The sequence below is a fragment of the Heptranchias perlo genome, chromosome 3, assembly GCF_035084215.1.
Source record: "Heptranchias perlo isolate sHepPer1 chromosome 3, sHepPer1.hap1, whole genome shotgun sequence".
Lineage (NCBI taxonomy): Eukaryota > Metazoa > Chordata > Chondrichthyes > Hexanchiformes > Hexanchidae > Heptranchias > Heptranchias perlo.
Genome location: NC_090327.1, coordinates 105,082,063 through 105,104,197, shown reverse-complemented (window position 1 = coordinate 105,104,197; position 22,135 = coordinate 105,082,063). Strand labels below are relative to the sequence as shown.

The 22,135-nt window shown below is 40.4% G+C and overlaps 1 protein-coding gene across 4 annotated transcripts in view; it reads right to left on the bottom strand.

The window, feature by feature from the left end:
• Positions 1-22,135, bottom strand: part of LOC137318799 (coiled-coil domain-containing protein 102A-like) — a 533,993-nt gene that overhangs the window by 501,112 nt on the left and 10,746 nt on the right. The window contains exon 1 of one of the 4 annotated variants that reach the window (XM_067981442.1): positions 4,518-4,657. The exons of the other annotated variants lie outside the window; for them this stretch is intronic. The gene's annotated coding sequence lies outside the window, so the exon portion shown is untranslated. Of the gene's footprint in view, positions 1-4,517; positions 4,658-22,135 lie in introns of those variants that run through there. 4 annotated transcript variants of the gene reach the window in all.

Below are 22,135 nucleotides of genomic sequence, written 5' to 3'. Positions count from 1 at the left end.
TTTTTTTTTTTAAAAAACTTTCCTTGTGGAGCCAGGAAGGGCAGGAGTGCTCCCCTGCCCTGGGCTCCCCCCCTTTCCTCCCACAAAACAATCCCATAAGCACCTTCCCCACACCGATGGGCCACTATATTTTCCATAGGCCAGGAGCCGCTTACTACCCACCGGCAGCATGTTAATAGCCCAGGCCTGTTTTCTGCTGTAGAGTGCTCACCCCACCACCCACTTGCCCAAAATCTATCAGCACCCCAGTTAATATCAAGGCCACGGTGCCCAAAATTTCATCCCAAATTTAAAATGCGGCCAGGAGTATTCCAGTACATGAATAATCCCAAGAACAATATGTTCACATTGATTGGATGCTTTCACTGAATGGTCCAAATCATATCAAAATCCTTTACCCTTCCTAGTTTTGCTAATGGATATAAATTTGCTCTAAAAAGATTTGATAAGGTTCTGTGATATTGGGTTTTGTTTGTGTCAGTGAGTGAATTTAAAACTTTAAAATTATTCAATAAGAAATCTCCAAATTAAATAATAGGCTCCTTTTATAAATCTTATTTGCATATGAACGCTGGCTTAAGATGGATTTATCAGACTGACTCCTTATGGAAAAGCTTAATTTTATTGCAGATCGCAGGCCAATAATGTTCTATGTTTGGGTAAGGGCAAGCAACAGCTATGTTAGGGATATGTGCAAAGACTTTTCAAATGATCCCTACTGATTAATAATTCTATAATTTATTGGGTTGTAAGCTTCCCACGCATCAAAGAAACATTACAAGACCACTTACAGAATGGCAAGCAGCCTTTGGATCTTTTGGAACTTGAAAACATTATCCAGCAAGAATCCAACAAACTTCACTTCATGGCTGAGACATGTCAGTTTAATCAACAAATGCTCTGGGAGGGGGGTATTGGTCATGAACTTAAGCACTTCAATGTGACTAAAATTTGGTTTAATACATACTTAGCACTTAATGTATGGATGATGTTAGTTCAGTTGAAATACCTTCATACAGTCCATTATACTTTGCATGGATAACTAGGTTTTCTACCCACTGACTATGATTAAACAAATGGTCCAGGCCAGAATTCCTAAATTTGGTTATTTGCCAAATAGTAGGTGTCTATATTGTGACCAGAAGCGTGTACCTTCCTTTAGATACTGTGGTACTGTTGGAAAATCTTACCCTTTGGTGAAATGCCAGTCAGCACTGTAGCCAAGGCAGTTGGTGCAACCATTAATAATGATCCTCATTTATTTGTGTTATAGCTCCACAATGTTCATGCAGAAAGATGACATCAGCAACGTTAGTAGCAAAAAGTTGTATTCTCTTAGCATGGTAATCAAAAGTACCCATGTACTCTCACTGGGTGAATGACATCTTTGAGAATACGAACTTGGAAAGATCTCTGCTGAATAATGCAGGAAAGGTAGAACTTTACCATCAAATTTTGGATGGCATAAGGTCGACCCTTGAAATTTAAGGCTGGAATGCGGTGATCTTCTCCTGGAGGGAAGAGACTTCCTCCTATGTATAAGTTTAGGATCCAACGACTTATCTTGGGTCAGTGATATTAGGAGAGCTATGTTGGGCTATTTTTATTTCTCCATTTACTGGATTATTTGGTTTATTGCATATATGTAATTATATAAGAACATTCGTACAATGTTTTGTGGCAGAAACGTTATACACGATGGACTGAATGACAGTCTATGTTTATACTGTTGACAAAAACAATTTTTAAAAAATCAATTTCTAAAAAAATTACCATCTCATGGATCATAAGAACATAAAAAGTAGGAGCAGGAATAGGCCATATGGCTCGTCGAGCCTGCTCCGCCATTCAATAAGATCATGGCTAATCTTCGACCTCAAATCCACTTTCCTGCCCGGTCCCCATATCTCGATTCCCTTAATGTCCAAAAATCTATCGATCTTAGTCTTGAATATACTCAACGACTGAGTCCACAGCCATCTGGGGTAGAGAATTCCAAACATTCACAACCCTCTCAGTGAAGAGATTCCTCCTCATTCCAGTCCTAAATGGCCGACCCCTTATCCTGAGATTATGATCCCTAGTTCTAGACTCTCCAGCCAGCAGAAACGGCCCCTCCGCATCTATCCTATCAAGCCCTCTCAGGATCTTATATGTTTCAATGAGATCGCCTCTCATTCTTCTAAACTCGAGTATAGGCCCATTCTACTCAATCTCTCCTCATAGGACAACCCACTCATCCCAGGAATCAATCCATCGAACCTTCGTTGTACCACCTCTAAAGGCAAGTATATCTTTCCTTAGGTAAGGGTCCAGCAATTTCTCAACATGTACCAGCAATCTAATGGTTAAAAAGGACAGAGCAAATGTACAGGTGCCTACTAATACTTACCGACAGCACTGAGGTCTTCTCCCCAACTTATGTTATAGTTTAAGTTTTGGAAATACTCTGCACAGTCTATAGCAAACCTGGGGTCAATCTCTAAAGACCATAAACAATGGCCTCGGTATTAACAGCCCCATGATGGGTGGGAGGGGGTGGTGTTTAAAGACTTAAATACGAGGATCGCGACCTCAACACGCCGTGCACGCGCCCACAGCCTTTTTTACGGCAGCGGATATCTAGGTGTCAAAGTTTCTCGCCATGGAGAGACGGGGCACTTTGTTATCATTTAAATCAGACTTTTCATTGCAATTGGGAGCCCAATTTAAAATTCACTGCTGCTGCGCGGGTTTCCCAGGAATCGGGAGACCTGGCAGTGAAAGGGAGGTGGGAGGTGGGAGGTGGGAGCTGACGGCTCCACAAGGTAAGTGCCTTTCTCAGCTCTCCTTGTGCGCCAGGAGGAGCAGGAATGCTCCCCCATCCCAAGGAAGCCTTCAGCCTCCCCCCTACCTTGACAGCCTCTCTCTCCCTCTAGCCCCAATCTCTCTCCCCTGTTGCAATGGCCGATCATCCCCCCGCCCAGCCCCGATCATCCCTCCCGCGATTGCCAAGGACCGTCCGTCTCCCGAGGATGGCATCTCATTTTAGAATCTTGTTCCAACGGGTGTCAGCAGCCCTTTGGCATCTTGCTAATGTGATCATTTTTCATGTGAGAGCCTAAACAGTAAGTGTTGGTAGGCTATACGATATGGCCTGAGCCTAATCCTATCCTCACGTACCGTCCACACCCACCCATTTTCACGAGGGACCAATAGACATCAGGAGCCAGGAATCTTGGTTGATTTTTTTCCCTTCTGTACTCCAGGGGTAATTCTATTTGAGATCAGTTGATTCACTACAGACCAGGTACCAAAGCTAGGGTTTTCCTGCTCTGTATGGGTCAGTAAACAACAAATGGTGCATTTACACAGAGAGCCATTAGAGGAGCACACAAGAATATTTTTAAAACAAAAGTTTAAAAAATATAGGGAGGCCACTCTATGGTCTCTATAGGTAAGTACTTTTCAGTAACAATACTTCCCCATAAAGTTACTTTCTCTATTAAAGGATTGCATAAGGAGACTTTAGAATTTTTTTTAAAAATCTATTCCTTTATTAAATCATCAGATAATGTCAGGAAAAGTCAATCATTCTACAAGCTTTCAGTCCCTTTAGTTTGATCCAAACTCAGGCAAGCCTGTCAAGCTTGAATCTGATCCAACTTAATATCCAACACTCTTCCTTCTTGACTCCAATTCAATGACAATGTGAAAACTGGACTCAATTCCAACTTAAGCTTCTTTCCACATTGTCAATGGAAAGTTTCAGAACTATTTCAAGTCGAAATAAAAAAAACACATTTTTGCTCATCCAATGATGCCAACCAAGTTTATGAAGGTTAGAGATTGTCCTGGCACCTCACCCCCCATTATATATTGAATATTTCTGTCTGCTATATTGAAGCACACGGTTTTTAAGTAGTAAACAATATGTAGGTGAAGAAGTAAAATTATTAAAACTGACTTTCCAAGACTATTTTTCAGATGCTTAGTAAGGATTTACATCTGAAATGAACTGATATAAAATAAACTAGAACAAACTAATAATAACATTTAGAAAAATCCTTTTGTAAGAGTTTAAAATATATTTACACTAGCAAAACTCTAGCAGATGTCAAATAGTGAGATGCTGAATCGATAAGATTGGATGTCAAATTAAGATTTGAAGTAAAAAAGGTGTGGATGGCAAAACTACATACAAACAAAATACCCCTTAATATACAATTTACACAACAGAATTCCTTGGATTTTAACAGAGGAATATTTTGGGCCTTTTCATAAATGTATTAAGTACACATTTAATTGGGGAAAATTATACTACAGTCACAAAAATTAGGCTTTTTGTAACTAGGTGTTTTTACATTCCCACAGCATATTTAAATTAACTACTATTTTTAAGATAAATATCCAGTAAAAGTTTAAAACACCTAACTTTTCCACACAGTGTCTGGTTTCTGTGTACTGTTCTGATTGTTGCCAGCAATAACAAACTCTTGTACATGCCGCTTTCGAAACATATAAACTGTTTTACCTACCTCAAATTCTTTCAAAGGCAGTTAGTAACTTAGCATTTTAAAAAGAGCCAGTTTTGAAAAGGATATTAACAGCAAAAGTTCCACTGCAATATTTTGTTTCCCACCAGTCGCCCACAACAGTGATGTCTTCATACAGTCAATATGGAAAGAATGTTTTGCAGCTGCGGGTTCAGTTCAAAGAGTCTACAAAATAGAATGCAAATTCTCACATTCTGTAAATCTATCGAAAACGTCTCGAGAGGACTGTTGACATAGGCTCAGTGGGTCGAACTTTTCTTTTAGGGAAGACAAGTCCACCCTGCACATAAGAGGCTACATTATACAAACAAATCTGTAACCTTAAGAAACTAGATCCATCTACGTTTTGCTAACAGAAACCACACTGACTTTGAGGTTATGCTGAGGGCACCCAGTCTATAGACAATTCCTGCTCCTATTAGTCTTGGGACTTAATTAGGAAATACTGCAAAAAAACATTAATTGTTTAAATGGGTACAAAATCAATTTACCCCTCCTCAACATGGCAAGGAAAGAAACAAACTACACAGATGGTTTGATCTAATTCATTACAGATGTCTCGTCAGACAGGGTACATACAAAAAGCCATTTACTTAAATAAATTGAAATAAATTGTATTCAAAGGATGCTTTATTATAAATCTGAAACACAGATGTTACGTTATAGGAAACTCAGTGATATTTGGAATGATTTTTCTATTACCACTTCACCTCAGGACGGTAACCGTAATAGAAGAGTTGAAATTTATTTCTACAGGATAGTGACCATTGTATGACAGAATGATTAGAAAAGCAATTTTCTTTATTTTACAGGTTATTTTGAACTGAAAGCAAAATATTCCAGACAGTCTATTTAAAGATGCTGTCTTTGAAAGCGTACAATCACATTCTTATCATAAAAAACTATTTCCTTTTTCCATACTGTGCTTCACACTTGTGTACTCACTGGAGGGAAATGGGCCATAACGAATTTCTAGCCTGTTGTATTTTATTACCTTTACTGAATAGGTCAAACCTCCCCCAGACAATGAATTTTAACTCCTCTTCATTTAGATAAATGTCATTAAAGACAGGTACATAGCAGCAACAATATTTTCTTTTGTAAATTAAAGCATGAATTTATTTATCCCTCTGGTAAAACAGCATGGGGATGAAATTGGTCTTGGGCCATACCACAAAACGGGCGATAGCGAATCAGCAGTCCATTTTTCACTCCGCTGATTTTCTTTTCCATTGAGCAGAACAGGAAGTCTGGATGTTGGTTACATCCTGCAACTTGCCACACAGCAGCTCCCTGATCTCAATTGTGCCAGTGAAATGGCAACAAGGGGAGGTCAGACACATACTTGCAAGGAGGATAGCGGGAAAATCAGAGAGCCAGTCAGCGGAGGCTGCTCTTGCACACCTTTGTAGTTGATAAAGCATTCTTCAGCCCATCAGCTGGAGAATGTGTGTGGTATGTGAGCTGAAGGGTGCAGGGGCAAGTCTAACTAACAGCAGGGGCCATTAGATGCCCTGCTAGAGTAAATTCTGGTTCAATATAACTCTCATGTCTGTCATTCACTCAACACTATTTTTTTTGTTAACCTCAATCCGGGCAAGGGGCCAGACAGTTTGATTAAGCTTGGTTCACACTTTGCTGGGCTTGCCAGCCTTTAGGGTAACCACGTTCATATCCCATAACTATTACTTCTCAAATATCCAGTTATGAAAACCATCAGTGCATATATTTTTAAACTTTGTGCATTAGTCTTAAATCTATAAATACACAAAGTAAAAAGCATAGACATCAGTAGTAAAATCAGGCTGACTGATGATGCTTACTGATGACTGTCTGATGCTGGAACACTAACCCTGTTGAAATCCAGAAGAAAAACACAATGGGGGCAATTTTAAACTAACCCGCCCATCAGGAAACGGACGAGATCTGGTGCAATGCTGGTTTGACACCCCACCCGATTTTACTCTCCATTGGAGTCAATGGAGAGCAATATTGGGCAGGGTGTAAAACCAGCGTTCCATCTGATCCAGTGGATTTCCCGCCCGGCAAGTTAGATTAAATTTACCCCTGACGGGTAGAACTTTCAACTTCGGCAGGAGGGTAAAACAGACGATAGGGGACTGACCGCCTGTTATTTATCCCGTTCAATTTTCCTCTCCATTGACTTCAATAGGCAAGCTATATAACAGGCAGCCGATCTGCTACCACCCATTTTATACCCCATTACCTCAGCACAGCTGAACACTCAGAATAAACCCCTGACCTTTCCAGCAAAATGCTCAGTTGTGGATTTGTCAACTCCTCGTTTGTTAGACCAATTATCTTATTACCAAACGTAACATTTTAAGCATGAAGTTTGAGCATCATCCATTCACCTCAGGGATTAAAACAGTTGTTACCTGTGGGTTTGGGGTAGCTCATGTAGTTAAACATTTTGAGGGAGAATTCCGCAGGGTTCTCCTAATCGCCTGCCATAACTTCTGGAAACCCTGGAGAACCCTGGCAGTAGCTCTAACCAGAAGGTCAGAAATTTTTTTGGTTAACTGTCAATCAAGCTTAATTGTTTTGTTTCGATGAGTTTTGTCAATGTTCAGATCGATTCATTAGTGAAGTAGCACACGACAGTGAGGTTTTGCATCTCTACTGGGGCCAGGAGTTGAAAAATAATGGAAAAACAAAAGGCGAAGCTCCCTGCTAGCCTAGTGGGTAAAGGTGCTGCTTGGTGTAGTATTAAGCAAAGACGACTAGAAAGCCCCAGGCTCAGTTCTTGGTCTATGCTGAGTTAGGGATTTCAGCTGGGGCATCAGTTAGGGTGCCACAATTCTTGATTAGTGAAGGCAAAGAAATCAGCCACAGTTCCTGCCTCTGATTGCTGCTGGAAAGTGTGTTTGTGTGAATATTCAGTGAGAACAGAGTCAGAATGGCCTGTGATACCCGTCTTGTTTGACTATTTTCTTTGACTGGGCTCACAAATGAAGAAAGGCTGCTCAGGTGAGGTACTAGAAAATGTACAGGCCTGTCAAACTTTACGTCAGGAAATAACAGAGCCTTCTGGAGAAAAGGGGAGGGAAAATTCAAAACAGAAAAGAGCAGAAGATAAATGATATAACCTTAGTCAGAAAAGTTCTTCATTACAACAAACCTCTCTTACTCAATGATGGGCAATCACTATTACATACAGGGGTAAGGTTTCATTCCATTCCTAGTGATGACGTTACAATTATTACTCAATGGTGTACATTTTGATTTATTCTGCTGGTTGACTATTTAAATCTTGACTTAAAGTATAACTCCAGTGTACTCTTGCAGCACCATTGCAATGTTTTTGCTGGAGCACCAAGGGGAAACGGTTCCAAAAATATAGGGATGGAAATTGCAGAGGGGCGAAGCAATGTTCACCGCAACTCCTGCAAATTAAATTAACAAAAATACTTTTTACGGGTTCTGTGGCATCAAATTGTGAGATTTTGAACTTTAAAAAAAATTGTGCACTATCAACCCAGCCTCTGAGCAGCATAAGTTGATGCACATGGAAATGTCTGAGAGAGTAGGAGACACGCCCACAAAATCTGTCAGGAAGAGAAGTCACACCCACAAGCAGGCAAGCAGACTTCATTCATTTAAAGTCAGTGTTCTGGATGTCACGATAAATAAAAACGTTCAATTTTTTTTTTAAAAAGCCAATAAATAATTGAATTAAATTAGAAAGACAGAAGGGAAAAGTGAAAAAGTTTAATTTTAAAATAAGGGGCAATATGAGACGCCACATTTTTAAAAGTTAATGACTGCCAAACAACTAAAAATTAAGACTAACCGTGCTTTTAAAACTTAGTTTAGACCTGGTATTTTTAAGCGTACCTGTTTGGTGGCGTAATTAGTTACTTTCCAGCTGGGCAGATGAGCAAGTTTGCAATTTTTCAATGATTTCTCTGATTGCAGCGTGCGGTAGCCCTTTAATTCGAAGCTGTCAAATCGCCGGCGAACCAATAGGAGCGAGTTCACGATTTCTGTGTTTTAGTGCACATGTGCAAACGCGGGAACTTGCTGCTTCGATTCATCAGTAAAAACGGAGAGCGCTGTTGAGCTCCTCCGTTATTTCGGGAGCAAGTTCTGGCCCATACATTTTTTAAACAAGAAAATGGCACAATGGGTGTTTATCACTCAGCCCCTTTGGGGATGGGGGACTGTGCTATGTTTTTGAATTCTGGAATATTAATCCTACACTATCACTAATTGAGAGGGAAGAATTAAATACGGTACTTCGCATATCAGTGAATATTATAAGTGGATCCTTAAAGCTTGTACACATCATTTGTTAAAGATTACAAAGCAGGTTGGCTGCAAATTTTCTGGAGTGAATACAAGGAAATCATGAAGTCAAAACACTGGGATGGAAATTGGATCATGCCCAAATCTTGGGATGATCCACGTGCATGTGCCTAATGAGTCTGGCAGCAGGACCACAGCAAACAGGACCGCCAGCCTCATTAGTATAGTACCGGCAAACTATGGGCGCCTCAGAGGCTGCTCACTAGTAGGGAGGATGTAGTGGGTAGCAATATCAGCCAGCTGAGAGGCCGGCCAAATGCCTACAGTGAGTCCAGGAGGGGGTAGACAATTGTGAGGCGGCCAGCAGCGGCCTCCAGTTTTAATGAGAAGTTGGGAGGAACTGTTGCTCATCCTGGCTCCACATAAAGGTAAGTATTTTTTTTAAATTTTCCTTTGGTGGCAGCTTCCTGCTGACCCTTTTAGGACGATTGGTTAAGCTGCATGTCGACCAGGTAAAATAACAACAATAAAAAAAAACTTGCTTTTATGTATCGCCTTAAATGTAGGAAAACTACCCACGGCACTTCATAAGAGCATAATCAGACAAAAATTGACACCAGCCAAAGGAGGCAATATTCGGTGGGGGGACTAAAAGCTTGGTCAAAGAGGTAGGTTTTAAGAATCGTCTTAAAAGAAGAGAGAGGAATAGGGAGGGAATTCCAGAGCTTAGAAATTATACTGCTGAAGGCACGGCTGCCAATGGTGGGATGAAGGGAGTGGGGGTTGCACTAGAGGCCGGAGTTGGAGGAATGCAGAGTTCTTGGAGGGTTGTAGGGCTGGAGGAGGTTACAGAGATAGGAATGGCCGAGGTCATGGAGGGATTTGAACACGAGATTGAGAAATTTAAAATCAAGGCGTTGGAAGGAGAGCAAATGTAGGTCAGTGAGCATGGGAATGATGGATGAACGGGTCTTAGTGTGGGTTTGGATGGTCACATTTATGAAGGGTGGAAGATGGGACACCAGCAAGCAGAGCATTGGAATAGTCGACTCTGGACGTAATAAAAGCATAGATGCTGGTTTCAGCAGCAGCTAAGCTGAGGCAGAGGTGGAGACAAGCAATGTTAGAGGTGGAAGTAGACAGTCTTTGTAATGGAGAAGAAATGTTGGCCAGGGAGCGAGATGGAATCGCTGGGAAGGGAATGGAGTTTGTGGCGATGACTGAAGACAATGGCTTCAGTCTTCCCGATATTTAATTGGAGGAAATTTTGACTCACAGGACTGGATGTTGAAAAAGCAGTCTGACAATACAGAGGTTGAGAGAGGTGGTGTTGTATGTTTTCATGGGGTAAATCTTAACAGGGAACCAGGAAGAGGGGGAGTGGGGTGGGGGGAGTTCGCGCGAGGGGGGCGGCCAGGCCGTAGCTTGCACGCGGTGGGGGGGTGGTCGGAGCTCGTGCGGGCAGCCGATCACGTCTGTGGGATCATGGCAGGGAAGCTTGTTGGACCTTGAAGGAACACCCCTGCTCCTCCTGGCGCACAAGCAGTGCAATTAAGGCACTTACCTGTTGATCCGGGCCTTCTCGCCTCCTCTTACGTGGCGTGAAGCAGAAGGCCCGGGAATCCTAGCCCTCCAGCGTTAAAAATAAAAAAAACTAATAAAATGGAGGCCAGCAGCCTCCTTAAAATATTTCACTGACCAACCCGCCTCCTGAGAGCAGGCTGGTCACCGTCCCCCCTGACCTGCCTCCGTTAAAACCAGAAGTTGGCGAGTTGGGGGTGGGTTGGGTTTTCCTTTTTTTAAAAAAAAAAATTTTTTAACCTTCCCACCCGTCCCCAACCCACCCCACCCGTTCGTGGGTCTAAAATTTACCCCATGTTCACCCTTAGAAAGCAGCTCACTGTCAATAGTAGCTACATTTCATAGTCCTAACCAATAGGATTAATGGGTAAGGAGGCAAGATAATTTTCTCAATGTGCTTGACAAGTACTGGCTCTTTATGAAACCAATTTGATCCTCATTGATAATACAAGAACATAAAGCATGGAACAAGAAAAGGTCATTTGCCTCATCAAGGCTCTTCTTTCTCAAACAGATGAATTGACAGCTCAAATAGAAATAAATATGATCTGATAGCCATTACAGAGACATGGCTGCAAGATGACAAAGGCTGGAACCTGAATATTCAAGGGTACTTGACATTTCGGAAGGACAGGAAGCTAGGAAAAGGTGGAGGGGTAGCTCTGTTAATTAAGGATGACATGAGTATAATAGACAGAAATGACCTTAGTTCTAAAGACCAAGATGTAGAATCAGTTTGGGTAGAGATAAGAAATAGTAAAGGCAAGAAGTCACCAGTGAGAGTAGTTTATAGGCCCCCTAACAGTAACCACACTGTAGGACAGGGTATACAGGAAGAAATAATGGGGGCTTGTGGGAAAGGAACAGCAATAATCATGGGTGATTTTAATCTACATATAGATTGGAAGAATCAGATTGGCACAGGTAGCCTGGAAGATGAGTTCAAAGAGTGCTTTCGGGACAGTTTTAGAGCAGCATGTTCTAAAGCCAACCAGACAGCAGGCTATTTTAGATCTGGTAATGTGTAATGAGACAGGATTAACTAATGATCTCATTGTAAAGGAACCTCTAGGTAGCAGTGATCACAATATGATTGAATTTCACATTCAGTTTGAGGGAGAGAAGAGCAAGTCTAAGACCACTGTTTTAAACTTAAATAAGGGCAATTAGGAGGGCATGAAGACACAGCTGGCTAAAATGAACAGGGAAATTAGGTTAAGGGATAGGTCAGTAGAGATATAGTGGCAGACATTTAATGAGATATTTCATAACACTCAGCAAAGATACATTCCAATGAGAAAGAAAGACTCTAGGGGAAGGATGTACCATCTGTGGCTAACGAAGGAAGTTAAAGATGGTATCAAATTGAAAGAAAAAGCATACAATTCCTTGAAGATTAGTGGCAGGGCAGAAGATTGGACAGAATATAAAAAAACAACTAAAAGAATAATGAGGGAGAAATTAGAGTACGAGAGAAAGCTAGCTAGAAATATAAAAGATAGTAAGAGTTTCAACAGGTTTTTAAAAAGGAAAAGAGTAAGTAAAGTGAGAGTTGGTCCTCTAGAGAGACAGTCTGGGGAATTAATTATGGAGAATAAGGAAATGGCGGATGAATTGAACAGATATTTTGTGTCCATCTTCACTGTAGAGGATACAAATAATATGCCAGAAATAATTGTGAATCAAGAGGTGAAAGGGAGGGAGGAACTTAAAACATTTACAATCACCAGGGAAAGGGTTCTGAAAAAAAATTAGAACTAAAAGCTGACAAGTCCCCAGGTTCTGACAGACTTCATCATAGGGTCTTAAAGGAAGTGACTGCAGAGATAGTAGATGCATTGGTATTAATTTTCCAAAATTCCCTAGATTCTGGAAGGGTCCCATCAGATTGGAAAATAGCAAATGTAACTCCTCTATTCAAGAAAGGAGGGAGACAGACAGAAAGCAGGAAACTACAGGCCAGTTAGCTTAACATCTGTCATAGGGAAAATGCTAGAATCTATTATTAAGGAGGTTAGAGCAGGGCACTTAGAAAATCTCAATGCAATCAGGCAAAGTCAACACGGCTTTGTGAAAGGGAAATCGTGTTTGACTAATTTATTCGAGGAAGTAATTAGAGGAAGTAACAAGCAACATGGATAAAGGGGATCCTGTGGTTGTGGTGTACTTGGATTTCCAGAAGGCTTTTGACAAGGTGCCGCATCAAAGGCTACTACACAAAATAAGAGCTCATGGTGTAGGGGGTAACATATTAGCATGGATAAAGGACTGGTTAGCTAACAGGAAACAGAGAGTAGGCATAAATGGGTCATTTTCAGGTTGGCAAGATGTAACTAGTGGAGTGCCACAGGGATCAATGCTTGGGCCTCAACTATTTACAATCTATATCAATGACTTGGATGAAGGGACCAAATGTATGGTTGCTAAATTTGCTGCTGACACAAAGGTAGGTAGGAAAGTAAGTTGTGAAGAGGACATAAGGAGTCTGCAAAAGGATATAGATAGGTTAAGTGAGTGGGCAAAAATTTTGCAAATGGTATAATGTGGGAAAATGTGAACTTGTCCACTTTGGCAGGAGGAATAGAAAAGCAGTATATTATTTAAATGAGGGGAGGTTGTAAAACTCTGGAGGTACAGAGGGATCTGGGTGTCCAAGTACATGAATCACAAAAAGTTAGTATGCAGGTACAGCAAGTGATTAGGAAGGCAAATGGAATGTTGTCATTTATTGCAAGGGGAATGGAATATAAAAGTAGAGATGTTTTGCTGCAGTTGTACAGGGCATTGGTGAGACCACATCTAGAATACTGTGTGCAGTTTTGGTCTCCTTATTTAAGAAAGGACATAATTGATTTGTAGGCGGTTCAGAGAAGGTTAACTCGACTGATTCCTGGGATGAGGGGGTTATCTTATGAGGAAAGGTTGGACAAGTTGGGCCTGTATACACTGGAGTTTAGAAGAATGAGAGGTGATCTTATTGAAACATATAAGATCCTGAGAAGACTTGAAGGGGTAGATGCTGAGGGGATGTTGCCTCTTGTGGGAGAGACTGGAACTAGGGGCCACAGTTAAAAATAAGGGGTCTCCCATTTAAGACTGAGATGAGGAGAATTTTTTTCTCAGAGGGTCGTGAATCTGTGAAACTCCCTTCCCCAGAGAGCGGTGGAGGCAGGGTCATTGAATATTTTTAAGGCTGATTTAGATAGATTCCTGATTAACAAGGGAGTCAAAGGTTATAGTAGGTAGATGGGAAAGTAGGGTTGAGGTCACAATCAGATCAGCCATGATCTTATCAAATGGCAGAGGAGGCACGAGGGGCCGAATGGCCTCCTCCTGCTCTTAATTCGTATGTTCGTAAATAGTGTACAATCCACACTTTAGACTTTTGCAACTTCTTTAATCTCTTGAAGGAAATTTTCATCAGAACTCCTGGAGATGATTGAGATAAATTCCAGAATTTCTATCCATCCCCATTTCTCCACCCTGTGAAATATTGATTCTCATTGCCTTTATATAACAGGAGGGGTGGAGGCCTCAGGGTGAAATGACTATGCATTAGAATTATAGAAGAAATTTTCACAGTAGCTAAGTTCTATGAAAAGTTTGTATTTCATCAAACAACTATCTAGCTTGCCTAATCAAGCACTTATCTTCATGCTGACAAAGAAAAGCAATTTTGCATACATAGTGATTACAAGCCTAGCTTGCTGCTGAATAGCGATGGTAAATTATTGGCAAAAAATGTTCCTATTAGTTGTTGCCCATTCTAGTACAGCCAATATGAATCTTATGCCCTTTATGAAAAGAGATACACTACCAAAGATCAGTCAGTCAAAGTATAGGACAGAAACCACAAAGCCATTGCATATAATTAACCTTTGGACTGATGCCAAGGTTGTTTCTATGAAAAGCCCAGACATATGTACATATAAACATGTGAATTTTTTGCACCTTTTTATGATTTGCTTGGATTTTCTGCTTTAGCCAACAGTAACATTCCCAGGCTGAAATCATCTGTAGCATTGCAATGGAGGAGTTCAACTGGTTATATTAAATCACCCATGACTCTTTCATTATAAACCACAGAATGTCTCACACAAAACTAACCATTTCTCCAACTCCATAAATACTATGCTTTATATCCATCAGTCATTGAATCTCCTAAGACACTCACTTTTTCTCACAAAACACAGTATATCAGTAAGGTAATATCTCAGGGTTCCACAGCACTTTTTTTACATCAGCTTTGCAAGAAATTGCTTCCTACACTTTGCCAGTCCAAAAGTTCATTTTATGAACTCAGCATGTATCGTCTGTGCAACGTTCACATTAGTCAATAGCACAATGTACCCAAAGCTTTCTTTCCACCATTGTTACCTCAGTCTCATAATCCATTACTCTTGTGTCAGATGAGCATGAATGGTTGGCCCCCTTCAGCCAGCTGCCAGTAACAGTTCAACAAGGCATGAGGCCATTTGTATATGGTATCTTTTTACCCATGCTCTTAATGAATATTTCAATTATGTTATGGTGCACTTTGCTCCATCATTCACTAGATTTACAGAACTAATTGCTACACAAACATTCATCTACATGCCTTGCAAGCCAGGCTGATTCTATGTTACATTTTATACTTTTATTTACACTTGAATAGCAAGGGAATGATATTTGATATTCCGACATTAATTAACAGGAAAAGAAGTGGCTAAGCACAGACTAGAAAAATGTTCTGCTTTTTTTTTTGCTAATGGATACGATATTGGCTAAGGGACAGAAAGCAAAGAGTAGTGGTGAACTGTTGCTTTTCAGGTTGGAGGGAAGTATGCAGTGGTCTTCCCTAGGGGTCAGTATATCTTATATTGATGACCTGGATTTGGGTATAGAGGGTATAATTTCAAAGTTTGCAGATGACATGAAACTTGGAAATGTAGTAAACAATGTGGAGGAGAGTAACAGACTTCAGGAGGACATAGACAGACTGGTGAAATGGGCAGACATATAGCAGATTAAATTTAACACAGAAGTATGAGGTGCTACATTTTGGTAGGAAGAATGAGGAGAGGCAATATAAATTAACAAGGTACAATTTTAAAGGGGGTGCAGGAACTGAGACACCTGGGGATGTATATACACAAATCTTTGAAGGTGGCAGGACAAGTTGAGAAGGCTGTTAAAAAAGCTTATGGAATCCTTGGCTTTATTAATAAAGGCAGAGTGCGCAAAAGTAAGGAAATTATACTTAACCTTTATAAAACACTGGTTAGGCCTCAGCTAGAGTATTGTGTTCAATTCTCGGCACCACATTGTAGGAAGGATTTCAAGGCCTTATCAACAATGCAGACAAGATGTACTAGAATGATACCCGGGATGAAGGATTTCAGTTATGTGGAGAAGCTGGGCTTGTTCTCCTTAGAGCAGAGAAAAAGAGGAGAGTTGATAGAGGTGTTCAAAATCATGAATGATTTTGATAAAGTAAATAAGGAGAAACTGTTTCCAGTGGCAGAAGGGCTGGTAACCAGAGGACACAGATTTAAGGTAATTGGCAAAAGAACCAGAGGCGACATGAGGAAAACAAATTTTATGCGGGAAGTTGCATGTTGTGATCTGGAATGCACTGCCTGAAAGGGTGGTGGAAGCTGATTCAATAATAACTTTCAAAATGGAATTGGATAAATACTTGAAGGGAAAAAAAATTATAGGGCTATGGGAAAAGAGCAGGGGAGTAGGACTAATTGGATAGGTCTACCAAACAGCTGGCACAGGCATGATGGGCCAAATGGCCTTCTTCTGTGCTGTGTCACTATGATTATTATGGCATTCAGTGATCATAATAGGAACACAATTGGGGTTAATGGATAATCCCTGAAACCGGCCGCGGGGTTGGGGTGCGCAATTAACCCACGCCCAGTCGTCAAGATGCAGGCAGCACAAAACATTCATGCTGCCTGGTCATTTACCAGAAATCTGCGAGCAGCCAGGCCTAGCTGTGCTGAGTGGCTGCTCACAGCAGGGGAACCCCCGATATCGTGCAAGTGGCTAGCGTCACGTAAAGGCAGCTTGCACCTCTTAAAGGCAGTTCTACCATTCAATGAGATCATGGCTGATCTGTGACCTAACTCCATAAACCCACCTTAACTAAGGGTATTAAGGGATATGGGGCTAATAAAAATCTACCACTCTCATATTTAAAATTAAGAATTGAGCTAGCATCAACTGCCGTTTGCAGAAGAGCGTTCCAAACTTCTACCACCCTTTGCATGTAGAAGGGTTTCCTAACTTCACTCCTGCAAGTCCTGGCTCTAATTTTTAGGCTATGTCCCCTAGTTCAGTATTCAAGTATAGGAGACCTCCAAAAAAAAACAGGTACAAATGCACCGGCAGCCAGAAGCAATAATCCAGCAACTAACCTGTAAATCCTGTATGATCCCTTTAAATAGCGCTGGTGGGGGATCCACCATGATGTTTACGACCTGTTCTGCTGTGCGAGGTTAAGACAGGGCGTTGAGTTCCAAAATCACATCTGTCCCTTCAAATCAGCATTGTATACTGATCTACTGCATATTCTCCCTGCTTTACATGCTGCTGGCGTTTGTTATCTGCGCGTGTGCAAACACCTTTACCAAGGTGGCGTCCAGCGCACGTCACGCTAGAAGTTGCATGTGCATTCCGGACCCATTTTGGGTCCTTAGGAGGCCGCATAGTGCCTACAAAATGTCTAACCTAGATTTCATGTTGAGTTATGTCATATTTCTATGGTATATTATTTCTTGTAGCTGATGATTTAATTTGTTTTGATGCAATACTGTGGTTACATATTCAAAACAGTATATTGGAAAATTGTGGTGTTGGTATGGTCAAATCAACCTATGCAGTGTAACTGACATTAAGTGTAATTATTATTTCAGTAAGAAAGTTAAGGAGGTTAATGAGATCTGTGTTTGGGAGGGAGGAAAAAGGCTACCAGAAGCTGATTAGAGACTGTGGAGCTGTGGTACAATCACAGTTGAGTATGAGGGTGGTCAGGAATGAATCCAATCAACGATATCAGAATGTAGAATGAATGCAAACAAGGTCAAGAATGACTGTGATCTTTATAAGTAGAGGCAAAAATATGTGAAATCAGTGCAACAACAATAGCACAAATATTGCCAAAGGTTAACATGCTGAGAGCTGTTACAAAATCAGTTTGGGCTCCAGCAATACCTCAAATGGTAAATATACTGAATTTAGTCACACAGATCAGGAAGGTCACATTCAATCCCTCATCTGAGTAAGTTGTTCTTAACTGGGGTAGCAGTGAAGACACTACAATTGGTCTTAGTGACAATTGGTTAGCGAGGATGAGAAAATAGTCAGCACTATTCAGTGCTTCATGCTTCAAAGTACACATATGTGGCAACTCATGAGGACAAGTTTAGCCTCAGCTGTGATGCTGAATACCCAATAAATACTCCAGGCTCACACATGAAGAATGCTCACTTAGCTGAAGTCCCAGAGGATGGACGGCACCCATGGAACTGTACTCCAGCATGAGTGCGCAGCTTCAGGTGGAAGAAATTAGAATAATCTGTCTTTAAAAAAAAAATCTATAATTTGTCTGCAAAGATTGACAGTAACCTGTGAAGGACAACAGTTCCTTTATTATTTTGCTGTTTTAAATGTTTCATAGAATCATACAACAGAGGAGGAGGCCATTTGGCCAATTGTGCCTGTGTAGGCTCTTTGAAAGAGCTATCCAATTCATCCCACCCCCCTGGAAATTCTTCCCCTTCAAGTATTTATCCAGTTCCCTTTTTAAAGTTATTACTGAATCTGCTTCCACCACCCTTTCAGGCAGTGCAATCTAGATCATAACATGCTGCGTAAAAAAAATTCTCCTCATCTCGGTTCTTTTGCCAATTACCTTAAATCTGTGTCATTTGGTTACAGACCCTTCTGCCACTGGAGACAATTCTCCTTATTTACTCGATCAAAACCCTTTGTGATTTTGAACACCTCTATTAAATCTCCCTTTAACCTTCTCTGCTCCAAGGAGAACAACCCCAGCTTCACGTAACTGAAGCCCCGCATCCCTGGTACCATTCTAGTAAATCTCCTCTGGATCCTCTCCAAGGCCTTGATGTCCTTCCTAAAGTGTGGTGCCCAGAATTGGACACAATACTCCAGCTGGGGCCTAACCAGTGATGTCCTTGCTTTTGTTATACCTCTGGCTTTATAAAGCCAAGGAACCTGCATGCTTTTTAAAAAAAAACAGCCTTCTCAACTTGTCCTGCCACCTTCAAAGATTTGTGTATGTACACCCCCAGGTCTCTGTTCTTGCACCCTCTTTAAAATTGTACCATTTAGTTTATATTGCCTCTCCTCATTCTTCCTACCAAAGTGCATCACTTCACACTTCTCTGCATTAAATTGCATCTGCCATGCGTCTACTCATTTCACCAGTCTGTTTATGTCCTCCTGAAGTCTGATACTATCATCTGCAAACTTTGAAATTATGCCTCGCATACCCAAGTCCAGGTCATTAATATATTTCAAAAAGAGCAGTGGTCCTAATAGAGATCCCTGGGGAACACCAATGTATACTTCCCTCCAGTCTGAAAAACAACTGCTCACCAATACTCTGCTTTCTGTCTCTTAGCCAATTTCATATCCACTTTACCACTGCCCCTTTAATCCAATGGCCTTCAATTTTGCCTACAAATCTATTATGTGGTACTTTATCAACTGCCTTTTGAAAGTCCATATACACATCAACCGCACTACCTTCGTCAACCCTCTCCGTTACTTCAAAGAACTCCAGTTAGCCAAACATGATTTGCCTTTAATAAATCCCATGCTGGCTATCATTTATTCACCCTTATTTTTCCAAGTGACAATTAATTTTGTCTTGGATTATTGTCTCAAAGTTTCCCCACCACCGACGTTCGGCTCACCGGCCTGTAATTGTTGGGTTTATCTCTCTCCCCTTTTTTGAACAGGGGTATAACATTTGCAATCCTCCAGTCCTCTGGCACCGTTTCCATATCGAAGGAGGATTGGAAGATAGTGGCCAGAGCCTCCGTTATCTCCAGCCTTACTTCCCTCAGCAACCGAGGATGCACCCTATCTGAACTGGGTGACTTTTCTACTTTGAGTACTGCCAACCTTTTAAGTACCTCCTCTTTATCTATTTTTATCCTATCCAATTCCTCTACTACCTCCTCCCTTACTGTGACATTAGCAACATCTTTGTTCGTGAAGCCAGATGCAAAGGGCTCATTTAGTACCTCAGCCATGCCCCCTGCCTTCAAAGGAGGTCTCTTTTTTGGTCCCTAATTGGCCCCACTCTTCCTTTGACTACCCTTTTACTATTTATAAAAAAGACTTTCGGGTTCCCTTTTGTGTTACTTGCTAATCTATTCTCATACACTCTCTTTGCCCCTCTTATTTCCTTTCTCAGTTCTCCTCTGTATTCACCTTGGTTCTTTACCGTATTATGAGACTGAACTTTAATATAAGTCTCCTTTTTCTGTTTCATTTTAATCTCTATATCTTTAGTCATCCAGGGAGCTCTAGCTTTGAATGCCCTTGCTTTCCCTCTCATGGGAATGTGTCTCTTCTGTACCCGAACTATCTCCTCTTTGAAGGCCTCCCGTTGTTCATTTACTGTTTTACCTGCCAATCTTTGATTCCAATCCACCTGGGCCAGATCCCCTTTCAACTGACTGAAATTAGCCATCTTCCAGTTGAGTATTTTTATGTTTGATTTGCCCTGTCATTTGTAAGGTACAGCATAATGGTATTCTTGCATTAATTTGGAATATAATATAAATTTTCTGCACACATTAATTTGATTTATATCAATTCATCTTTCCCTAATACCTTTTTATGGATCTTGTAATCATAGTCATCTATGTGTTATTATGGATATTCAAAACATTACTCAAACTTAACTTTCACACGTCATTATTAATGTTGCATTTAAAGGCATTTTCATCTGAATGTAACTTTTTATAAGATGATCACAATGTAGAATTACAGGTACTTTTATTTTGCCTGAGTTGTAAACATAGGCCTATAAAAAGTTAAGAGAACACAGCTTTGACTGACGATGATAAATTTTCATTTCTGTTAAAGGCTGTTGACAAGGGAGACATAAAAAATTAATATGTATAGGGACCATTTTGCAATAAATTCACTTGAGTGATAGTTTATAGCTCCTTCATTTTATTATTCTTTTTGCTAGAGACCACCAATAGTACAGGATCTAGGTGAACATTCTCACTGCTGTACTGTTGTACTTGCTGCATAATTATATTTTCATTTGATTAAAACAATTGGGAAAATAAAATGCAGTATTCTATTTAGGTTTGACATTTATTTAAACTTCAAATACTGGAAAAAAAGATTGCTAAACCGTCAGTTTCAATTTGTGTCTATTTAAGATTTAGCCACTTTTTAGGAAATGTAAAAACAATCAAAAATTAGGTAAAAGTAAATGCTGTTCAATATATGTAGGCTTGTTACATAGAATGTACGGCTCAGAAACAGGCCATTAGGCCCAACTGGTCCATACCAGTGTTTTATGCTCAGCATGAGCCTCCTTCCACCCCTCTTCATCTAACTCTATCAACATAACTTTCTATTCCTTTTTCCCTCATGTGTTTATCTAGCTGCCCCTTAAGTACAGCACAGAAACAGGTCACTTGGTCCAACTGTTTATGCCAGTTTGCCCATAAATGCATCCAAGCTATTCGCTTCAACTACTCCTTGTGGTAGCGAGTTCCACATTCTAACCACTCTCTGGGTAAAGAAGTTTCTCCTGAATTCCCTATTGGATTTGTTAGTGACTATCTTATATTTATGGCCCCTAATTTTGGTCTCCCCCGCAAGTGGAAACACCTTCTCAACAGTTATGTTAGACATTTATTTGAACAGTGTATTGATACATAATACAGTGCATATACATGGCAGTATTCTACACATGTAAAACAGGCCGTCTTATTATGCAACATGTCGAAAAGTACCATACCTGTGTAAAATAAAGTGGATTTTATTATATAAAATGTGCAGAAGTGTCATATCTGTAAAACAGGGTGCATTTGTTCCCAGTAAAATACTCTTCCTGTCATTTAACCCCATTATAAACCTATTCTAGCATCACAATGTAAAACACCCTCCTTCCACATGATGTGTGGCTGCACAGAATACCACTGCTAACTGCTGCCATTAGATTATGAAAGATGTGTACTTAAACAGGAAAATTCCAATGGGAAAGTTAAAAGTGTAAAAAAATATCAACTCTATATATTTTGAAAATAAGATGCCACTAAGGAATATGAGTAAGGATTTAGTACAAACTTGGGATTCAGATAACTGTAAACTACTTGAGCCTTGTTGCCATGGTTTATGACTTTATCCAAAACCCTTAAGCGAGTTACAAATCTGTAACATTTTTACAGCCACTGTTTACTCCTGATATAATGGGGTAAATTTTCATCTTTGCTGCATGGGCGGTAATCTGGTGGAGGGATCACCCGCCCATTATAGAACCTGTCTAATTTTAATTTTATTGAAATCAATGGAATAAAAATTCGGCGGGTTATATAACAGGCAGGTGATCCAATCCATCAGATTACTGCCCAAACAATGGAGAAGAAAATTTACCCCAATGTGCCTTCAAAAAACTTAAACCCAATAACAAGACAGCCATCAAAATCAGTGTTAATCTAACATTGCATAGAAAGTAGAGGTTGTTTCCATAGAAATTT